The sequence below is a fragment of the Hibiscus syriacus genome, unplaced genomic scaffold, assembly GCF_006381635.1.
Source record: "Hibiscus syriacus cultivar Baekdansim isolate YM2019G1 unplaced genomic scaffold, ASM638163v2 tig00019704_pilon, whole genome shotgun sequence".
Taxonomy (NCBI): domain Eukaryota; kingdom Viridiplantae; phylum Streptophyta; class Magnoliopsida; order Malvales; family Malvaceae; genus Hibiscus; species Hibiscus syriacus.
This window is the reverse complement of record NW_024062476.1, coordinates 90,880-101,741: the sequence shown is the minus strand read 5'-3', so window position 1 is coordinate 101,741 and position 10,862 is coordinate 90,880. Positions and strand designations below refer to the sequence as shown.

Sequence of the window (10,862 nt, the reverse complement as noted above, 5' to 3'; positions counted from 1 at the left end):
ATTCCTAATAGAATTAAAATTAACAATTTAATACCATAATTAATAATAATTAAACCAATGCTTGAATTTGAAACATTATTTTCCATAATCTCAACCCGTCTGCCTAAATAAGCTTTCACCACGACAAGAACAAGAACAGAAACTGATAGGGATAGCAACTGAAACTGACCGTCTCCTCACTTCGTCCGTTGTCGTTTTTTGATCCGTTTGCAGCCTTTAGATTTTCTTATTGGTTCTGGGTTTTTTAAAAAAAATTATTTTAAAATCGTCTTGGACGGCGCATACGAGGAGAAGAAGAACCTTTTTTATTTTTGGTTTTGCTTCTTAAAAACCTCCATTAATTACCAGAAACCTGATACAGTTATCGCTTCGCTTTGGTAAAAATAAAGAAGAAAAAATAACTGAAAGAGTTGACCTCAAGGCGAGAGCTTTGTTTTTCTTTATAAGGCGGCTGCTTAAAACACTTTATTTTTTATTCATCTTTGTTAAATTTGGTTTTATTTTTTCCCTTTAATTCATCGACCCGTGAAGTCGGAAGACGATAATCGTTTTGTTTTTGCTCCAAACCGTTTTTCTTAGTAAGTATTTTTTTGGGTTTTGTTTTTGTTTCTGTTTAATTTCTTTCGAAGTTAATTTCAGTACCCATTTTATTGAACTTTTGGTGTTTTACTTTCTCGAGTTTATGATGAACTACGTGCGAATTACCGTGTTCCGGAGCATCCTATTTTATTGCAAGCATATTGATTTCTTCCAAGTTCAGACTTTGTTATTCTCAAGCTTCTTGTAGGTTGTAACTGAAGTTTTTTTTAAATAAAATGTAAGTAACTGAATGGATTCTCATCTAAGATAGACATTTAATTAGTGTAACTTGTCTCTCCATATTGAACTTGTTTCTTTGATTAGATCAGTAATCCTTTTACATGATCGATTATGATTTGTTGAAAGATGGGTTTTCATTTTCGTTTCCACTTGGAGGGTGGAAATTATTAATCAAGTAAATTTCGTCAAATTCAATGGAAAGTTCAATGTTTTAGAAATAGTTTATGTTTATTTGTTGTTTGTTGTTTGTTCGTGTATGTTAACAGTTGAGTGGCATTAAGGATGTCTAAGAGTGAAGATTCTGGTAGCCCTGGATGGAGTGCATCCTTTTTCATGCCGACGAAAGAGGATGTTGCTAGAGCAGTTGCTGCCGCTGCAACTGCTGTTCATTCTCCCCGACCATCTGCTGTATATTCATTGAAAGGTGAAAATACTGGTAGCCGATTCCAGAAGCTACAGCATCATGTTTCAAGAGTGTTAAAAGGCTTCTCGCAGTCCTCTGAAGTAAGACTTGGAACTTACGATCCGGAAATTCTGACTAGCCAAAAGCGGCAGTGGGCAAGCTTTCAGCTGCAATATTTGGTACAATGCTTTATTCAAGTTGACATTTTTCTCGTTCATGTTACTCAGACCTGAGTATGGACTTTTCTCAGCAAGTATATACAAGGGATGTAATTTTTTTCATGTAGATGTTATTTTAGTACAGCATTTACAACCCTTAATAAGCCAAGTATTTTCTTGTCTAGTTGCCCCTCGATATATATTTATTGCAAGGCCTAATATGATGTCTGATAACCATCTTTTGTTTTACTTGTATATGTCCATACTTCTGTTTAACTAGTTACCAAGAATCTCAAATGTGTTTTCATAACATTCTATTTCTAAGTGTGCAGGATCATAGATCTTATAAGGAACCTTCAACGTTGTTCGAGAGCATGGTTGTTGTTGGACTTCCTCCTAGTTGTGATGTTCAGGCTCTTCAAAGGCAATATGTCATTAGACAGTTTGAAGGTTCTGGGAAGTTGCGAAGTGCTCTAAGTTGTCAAAATAGTTCTCGTGTCGAACCTTGCCTCGAACCCCAGGTGGGTGTTCTTCATAAACAAGCATTTTCTTTAGGGCCTCTCATGTGGAGAAAGGGAGGGGGTGATTGGGGTGGGGCATGTATTTGGATGTTGATTCTGTTCTCTATTTTCAGGTCTTATTTCTTTATCCACCAGAAAAGCAGCTGCCGCTTAAATACAAAGATCTTCTTTCATTTTGCTTCCCTGGAGGCATAGAGGTTGACTAATGGTTCTTCTTCTTCTTCTATTTATTGCACTAGTGCACTACTTAGTAGTGTGAAATGTTCATGCTAAACATGCTGTCCTATGAATACTCAGTTGAGCGAGTTTGTCACTTTAGCTTTTGTTTTTCTCCTATATTAATATACATGTGCATTATAGATGCATATTTAAGCTGGTTTTTCTAAATTTAGTTTGTGCTATTTTAGGTTCATGCTGTTAGGAGAACTCCTTCAATGAGTGAACTGAATGAAATTCTTCTTTCCCAGGTATTTTTGCTAAAATCTGATGTTAATGCCCTTCCACATGAATTTTGATGATAGATTATGTAAAGCTGTTCACCTAGGTACCTCTCAATCATCCTTCTTGTGGGGATTTACCATTAAAAAAATCATCTTAACGAGTTCTAGATTTATTTAATTGAATGCTTCAGACTTCATAGTTCAATTTTATCACTTGATTATGTCAAATGCTAATCTGTTATGTCACAATTCATTTCTTGCAGGAACACCTAAAACAAAGTGACCTGTCATTTGTATTCCGGTTACAGGTAACCTTTGAAACATTATGCTATTTGGTTTAAGGTTTGCTGCCTGCTGCTTATATGATCAAAGCTTAACATGCTGTATGTTGATGATCATTCTAAAGTTCATACTCCTGTTCATGCTTCTATCCGAGCTATTAATATAGGCTAATGTGTTCTGGAGTTTTGTTGAACTGACTTGGTTCCGTTATTTTTTATCCCAAAATACTTGTTATTGTTTCTAATCACTACTAACAGATTTAGCTTTTATTATGGTTGTTATTGGGACATATAAGTATATGTATTTTGAATCTTTTACTCATTTGTACACTATCTTGACTTACTAGATCACTTCCTATGGCTCTGTTAGGTGTATATTTGTATTTTAATGAAGATAGCGTTTTGTTGTTTCCTTCATATCTTCAATTGTTTATAAGAAGTATAGTTTCTACATCAGTTCTGATTTCCTTTATCATGACATTGTAAACCATGGTAGCTATTTTATTTCTGTGACTTTTTGTTCTTTCTCTCTCTAGGTTGCTGATAATTCCACTTTGTATGGATGCTGTGTTAGTTGAAGAATTAGTACAAAAGCCCTCTGGATTGCTTTCCTTGACTTCAGATAGACAACCTGCCTACCCGTCTCTGAGTCGTTATGTAATGACCACTCGCAGATGTTATTGCATTCTGTCAAGGCTTCCATGCTTTGAATTGCACTTTGGTGTTCTGAATAGGTGTGCTTTATTGTTATCAGATGAAACAAATGAAAATGAGGATCTTTTAACTTATTATTATTATTGTTGTTGTTGTTTCCAGTAAGAGTAAAATGTAGATTTATTTGGACTGAAACATCAGTTAAGATTCATGCGTTATTGAAAAGTCCTACTTGATGAAGTTTCTGGGCTGACATCTTGAGATTTGATGCTAGCAACAAGGCTTTAGTTCATCTTACTGGTTTCATAACTTTTTTTCTCACTAAAATTTTCATGCAGCATTTTTGATGAAGAAAGGTTGGAACGATTAACAAAAAGTATTGGTGATATAAATTTGGAGTTGCCCGAGGATTATAGCAATGAAGCAAATATGGATGATGCCTTAACGGAGCAAGGAGAACTGGAGGATACGCAGAATGAAATGACTGGAACCTCCGAGATAAGTTCTGAAGATTCTAAACCTGGAGGTACTGATGATGGGAACATTTTTTACCATCAAATGCTTGAGAGGGACTTTGAATCAAACAAAGTTGTTAATCGTGATAGTGTTGTTACAGTTGATCTGGAAACTGAGACGTTTAAAACAAAAAAAGAATCTAGTGGTGCATATCCTAAAGATTGTGATACTGATGTTGATGATTTCACAACAAATAGGCAAACAGCAGAACGACATATGCCAAATGCTGTTCTTCCTTTTCTGCGTTATTATCAGTATGAAAGCTCTGAGTCTTCTTGCAGGTAGAATGCTTTGCAGTGCTCCTAGCTGTTTAGTTGGTCTATCATTTCAATGGACGTTTACACAGTGAAATAGTTTTACCTTGTTTTGCTGAAGTATGCTTTGGGGGCTTTCACATTCAAGAGTCTTATCTTTCTGATAACATTTTAATAAATACAATATTTATATTCTGTGCAGTTTTCAAGGTTCTCCTTGCGATAACAGGAATTTGAATGTTGATGATACAGAAACAGAAGAGGCGTCTATTTCTGGCCAGGAAGATTCCAGTGATCACCTTGATATACTTGAATGGGCTAAGGTTTGAATATGCCATGCTTAGTAATTTAAGCTTTAAACCTTACCCTTATGCCATGCCCCACCTTTTTTTCCCTACATCTTAGAGAGAGTAATTCCCCACAATTTCCAGGCAAACAATCATGGATCATTGCAGATACTGTATGAATACTATCGGCTACAGTGTCCAGCAAGGGGTTCAAAACTTAGGTTTCATCCTTTGGAGCACCTTCATCCACTGGAATATTATAGACCTGATGAACAAGTTCTGCATATTGCTGGCTCAACGGTTGATTTGAGATCTTGCAGTACAAGTCTTGAATTTGCTGAGGTAACCGTGATTATTAGTTTCATGGGATGGGGTAATGTTGCATTCCACACTTCAGACTTGATGGTTAAATTCCATCCCACTACTATCTTATTTTATCAGGCACACACTGCTCTTTTGGCAGAAGAGGAAGCGACCGCTCTGTCAACATGGGCTGTTGCATGCATGTGTGGGTCTCTGCGGCTTGAACATGTAAACATATGTCCCTGCTTATTTACAGAAGCATAACATGTTTCCTTTTTTCTTCTAAGTTGATTTTGATGTAATGCTTGGCCTTTTGGATGTCATATAATACATTTTGCTCATGGACTTTAGTGTGAAAATTTTAAGGACATAAATTTTTATGCTTTTTGAGATGGCCTATATATCTAGTGGTGATGGTGATGTTGTACTATTGATTCTAAATTTTGTTTCTATTCCTTAATCTAAGAAGTCTAGCCATGATTTTAATCATAAATTTGTTGGTTATGACCTTTTTTTTAAATCTTGTGCTATTTTATATTGTGACGAAATCATCAATCACCATTTATCTGTTTATTTATTTTCATGTGTGTGTGTTTTTGAGTTGTTCCCTCAGGATATGATGAGCATTAGTGATTTCAGTTTGCTTGGTCTTGTATAGATTGCCGAGAGGATAGCTTAATTGATTCTTCTTATCGTGCAGGTGTTAACAATCTTTGCTGCAGCATTGCTGGAGAAACAGATTGCGGTTGTTTGTTCGAATTTGGTAGGTATCAAGTATCATTGTAATGGTGGTAATCTATTTCGAGTTGACTATGTTTTAACTATCAATCTTTATGTTAAAACCTAATGATTGTATTGCTATTATACATTCCTATCTTTAAAACCAGCGTATCTCCTTCCACGGCCTTTGAGGCTAGTTTGCATCCATTAGCTTGGAACTTTCTATAATTAGATTGTAGCTTGGAGTTCACATGAATTTGGGTTCAAGATGACTTAACTTTTTTCTGGGAGTTTCTGTTTGATGGTAATGACTCATATTATATTTGAATGACATGGTTTATCTCGTGTGCTTTTTGTTCTTAAGTGATTAATAATTAGAAATTTAGAAACTCTGGATTTATATATTAGATTTTAAATTATTTGCAGGGGATCTTATCTGCTATAGTTCTGTCAATTGTCCCTCTGATCCGTCCATTCCAATGGCAAAGCCTCTTGATGCCGGTATAATCTCTTAATGATCTCTTCTGATATTTAGACTATTCATATTTTCTGTACTTACATTCAAAAGTTTGCAGGTTTTGCCAGAATATATGCTAGACTTTTTAGATGCGCCTGTTCCGTACATAGTAAGTTTTCACAAAAAAAAGGCTTAATGTTGCATGCTTTATTTATTTAGTTTCCAACAAAATCTTGTCTGTAATTTGAGTCTATGTATAAATGAGACTTTATGTTCCAAGCGGATGGTACGGAGCCCAGACTGAAGAAAGTGTTTGGTGCCTTTGGTCTATATTAGCAGAGTACATACTACTATACTAGGAAGAGGAGGGTAGACTAAAGTTCTTTGCTGTTATTGAGCTTATGAGGATGTCATATTACGTTGAGCGCAACGGTCCACGTAACTCGTACTTGGAAAAGACTTGGTTATTATCATATACGTACTAATAAAGTCTCTTGGCTAAGGTTTCTCTCTAGTTGTTACCTGGAAAGCAATAAGATCTCTCTGAATAAGTTATCTCCCCCGTAAATTTGTTTTCAATGAAGTATGTGGTGGAATATAGAATTAATGTACACTTCACAGTTATTCATTAGCAGTGCGCCCCCCCTCTCTCTTTTGTTTATTATCTGATGTACTCGTCAATAAATTTTTACTCATCTCTAGGTTGGTGTTAAGAACAAAACCAGTGAAGTGCAGTCAAAGTTGGCCAATGTCATTCTGGCTGATGCTAATAAGAACCAGGTTTGCATTTTTTCAAATGTTTGCATTACAATATGACATAATAATGTAATTTCATCATAGATTCTATATTCTATATTTTTATTTTCAATATTATTTTCTTTGCTACTGAAAGTGTTTAAGTTTGGATAGTCTATATTTTCTTTGCATTTCCTCTCTCTATCTTCTAAAAAGAATTCTATTTGGGTAGTGTGCTTCCAAACAAAAAATGTTAGTAACACTGTAAAAGCCTGTTTTCTTGCTTAGCAAGCAGCAGGCAGACCAAATTCACGCTCAGTACATTCTAGTTTCCATTCCGCATTTGAAGAGGATGTTTGTTCTTGAGAAATATTTTAGGTTGAGATCTGGGTACTTCTGTTCTGTTCTAATTTTCTCATCGCACGATGTTATAGATAAAGGCATCCACAATACCACAACTGCCACAGCATAAGGAGCTCTTTGCATGCTTAAGTCCTTATCATGCAAAACTTGTTGGTGAAAGTTATTTGGGAAGAAAAAGACCAGTATATGAGTGCACAGATGTGCAGGTATGCCTTTTGTCACCCATGTTAGTTTTGGTTTTTCTATGTTAATCTTAAATCCGAAATACCTTTTACTAACAAGTTCACTTATGATGTATCATGGAAAATTATGCAATTCAAACATTTATGAGTGTGGTTAACTAATGTCTGAAAGTTCACAATTATATTGTGAGGTCTAACTCGAAATTATATTTTCTACCATCTTGGGGTGGACTTAGGCTACCACCATTTCTGAAGTTTATGAAGTTGATCGTATCTCTTTTTCAGTAAATTATTCATATGAACCATTGAACATCTCTTATTTGTTCCATTTCGGCTTTTGCATGATTGTTTGTTCAGAGTCATCTAATTAAGTTCTGCTATCATATTTCAGTGGTTTGCTAACTGTTGTTTTGATGTTAATATTAGATTGAAGCTGCCGAAGGTTTTCTATCGGTGTTAAGATCATACTTGGATTCTCTTTGCTCTAACATGCGCTCACACACGATTACAAATGTACAGTCGAACAATGATAAGGTTTGTGTTTCGTCGAATTAGAATATTTCAGCCAAGCAGCTTTCTTTTGATGCTTCTTTGGTATCTGGACAAACCTACTATGCTGTTTCACTGCTGTTGTCATACACTAATTTGTCAACCTTTTAGGAGTTTCTATCATAGATGTTGCTGTTATCCTATCCAAATTACAAGCTTAGTGTAAAAGTGATATGGATTACATAGGGGGTCATAAGGGTTTTGATGGATGGGTATTCTTTTGGATTAGCGTTGGTTGTGTGTTTATAAGGTTGGAGGACGGAGTTGTATAATGCAGTATTTAAGTTTTATTGTGATACATTGTATTGTTTGAAAACAAATGATAAAATCCTGAAGTTCTTCCATGTTCAGGTATCATTGCTTTTAAAAGAGAGTTTCATCGATTCATTCCCTTGTCGTGATCGACCGTTTATGAAGGCGTGTCCCTCGTTTCCCTTGACTAAACTCCTGATTTAATAATTATAGTATATATTGGACCTTGTTTTCCATCTGCTTTCATTTCGTTCGAGATTATTATTTCCATATTCTCTTTCAAAGGTGCTTATGTTAAATAGCAAGTTTTGGAATATACATACTGACAATTTCCCCCCTCCCTCTCCCAGCTGTTTGTGGACACACAACTCTTCACTGTACATACAGATCTTGTTCTCTCATTTATCCAGAAGGAATAGGACACACAACAATCATCCAAAGATGGCCTGCTATTGTAGTGTTATAACTTGGACATAAGTTCTGCAATGATTGTATAATGTCAAATTCTGTTATCAATATCAGCTCCCCAAAAAAATGTTAATAGGTTTGTAAAAGTATATATTTATTGAAAGATAATAACAATTTAATGAGGTATTTATCCTGAAATGGGATTTTGATCAAGCTGTAGCATGAGAAACAGTTATCAAGCAGGAAGATTGGAAATTTAGCATATGCGGTTCAGGTCAAATCAAATGTTTTTATACCCTTTTCTTCATTATTTGTGCTGTCTAATTCAAGGAAATGGTTATTGGTGATGTCCCATTTTGCTTCGTCTCGTAAATACAAACAAAAGTGTCGATAAAATTCATGGAATCTCTCGAAATTGACGATCGAGCTTGATTTAAACCATAATGCTAGCTCATGCAATTCTAATAGGACCACCAGCTATTTCATGAAGAAAAGGCTTTGATTGAGTCTGGGAACAAAGGCTTTTGTTGCCTGATTTTTCTTGAAAAAAGGAACTATCTTTAAAACAAGCAGCAGGTTTGGTTTTAATGGTGCACAATCTAGTGTCGGCTCAATATTCTATCAAAACCTTCTGGTTCGGTCATTGACTAACAATTCCGATGGAAGTGAAGCTCTTTTGTTAGCCTTGAAATGGCACTCAACAGAGTCAAAACAGTCAATAATCTGAGCAGAATTTTGATGACTGGGTGTTTTACTCTTTAACCTATTGAGACACACCTTGTGCTACTGCCCTTGTGTGGTCTGATGGTAGGGCCATGGCCCCACGTGACTCTCGTTTCGTAGACTCGATATAGTAAAGAGTCAGAGGAGTATACGTGGGCAGAATTAATGGAGCTTGAACATTGATATTAATTAGTGGCAGATTTTTCAAGCTTTTGTAATCATAGCAGCAGAGAGTAATGAATGATAATTGAGAAAACAAGCAAATTCTTGGCAAAGTGACATTGCTAGGGCCATAAAAAACTTTGCTGGGATTGCAAAGACATGAATGACCATAAATATTTTTTTCAACTGTCAAAATGGTTACAGGTGTAGCCTGTTGTTGACCCAGATTTTGACATTTGAGACAGGCAGGTGGAGCCCTTAAAGCTAAACCAGTGTGAGTGGTGGCTCTAGGACCATCAATGAAGGCCAATATTTCCCACTACCTCAGTGAATCATATGATCCCAAAGATTTGAAAACCCAGTTATGCAATGCAAGTGGGTTCTACCAAACTATGCCGAGGGAAAAGTACAGGGTCAGTTGATAAATATATTCATTTAGCTGTATTATTCATAAGCATCCAAGACCTCTTATATCCAAGGAATACAATGGGGAGGTGCCGTACTTGTGGTCAAGTGGGTAATCTTATGTTTTTTTTAAAGGTGGTTTGCATGTGTTTGAAGCTGACATGGGAAGGTAAGGACAGCTCTGAAACAGTGCCAAAGAGCCCTTTGTACCAACACCTGCCAAACACATAATACAACAACAGTGCCTGGGATTTAAATGCTAGTCCTCAGGGTTTCTTTTATTTCCATTAATCCAGTTTCAAAATCTGTGATTCTCCAACTATTATCCCTTCACATGAATGCTTGATATCTTTCCATGCAATACAATTGTCCTGAAACTACAAGGAGAAACAAAAGCATCACTGTTGAAAACAGTTGTGTCCATTTTAACCTCTTTAGGACCCTCCATTAGCTTGCTATTATTATTTTAGGACATAGGAGTGATAATGAAGAGTTGCCAATTTCCATAGAGCTTAGCTTAGCTGAAATAGTTATATATTAATATATCACCAGTTCCTCATTTAAAGAATATTAATCCTTGGGTTTAGCAATGCAATGAGTTGATTCTGTCTTCACCCTTCACTAATAAAATTGGCATTAATGGTTGAAAGTTAAGGCAGTGCCTAACTGAGGTGGTTTGGTTTCTGCAGACTGCAGACTTTAGCTGCTTTACAAGAGACACACGAACCAAACCCATGTTCATCTCTTTTGAGAATTAGGGAAAAACAACAGACACAACGTGAATATATTTTATATTCAACATTGAGAAAAACAAAAGATAAATGATAAAAAAAGGTGGGAAGAGTTAACCTGGTTAATCCCCAAAAGTACCCTGGAATTAATCTTCTAGGTTTCCTGCTTCCCAAAGTTGAAAAAAAAAATTGTGTATTGAGTGGATAGTATACTATACTGAGCGTCTGAGGTAAAGGAACAGAAGAAAAAAGTGAAAGTGTTAGAAGCAGTAAAAACCCAAAACCGTACTAACTTCTGATGATGCATTTGGCCTTCAGACACCAACACCAAATGTTGCAGGTTAAAATAATGCTACTACTAATAATAATATATCCTTTGTTTTTACAGTCCACTAAGCTTTAGTTTATGGGTTTCAGAAGTGTTGTCAGAAAGACAAGTGCTGCCACTGAGGGCCAGCTTAGCCTGCAAGACCAGAAAAAAGCACCAGAGAGGGTTCAGTCATAATATGAGGGCCTCTGCAGTTCTCTCCCTCAGGTGT

At 35.9% G+C, this 10,862-nt stretch overlaps 1 pseudogene; it reads left to right on the top strand.

Annotated features, from left to right (window-relative positions):
* The first annotated feature begins 261 nt into the window (after positions 1-261).
* LOC120209712 lies at positions 262-8,461 on the top strand (annotated as a pseudogene).
* Positions 8,462-10,862: the final 2,401 nt, after the last annotated feature.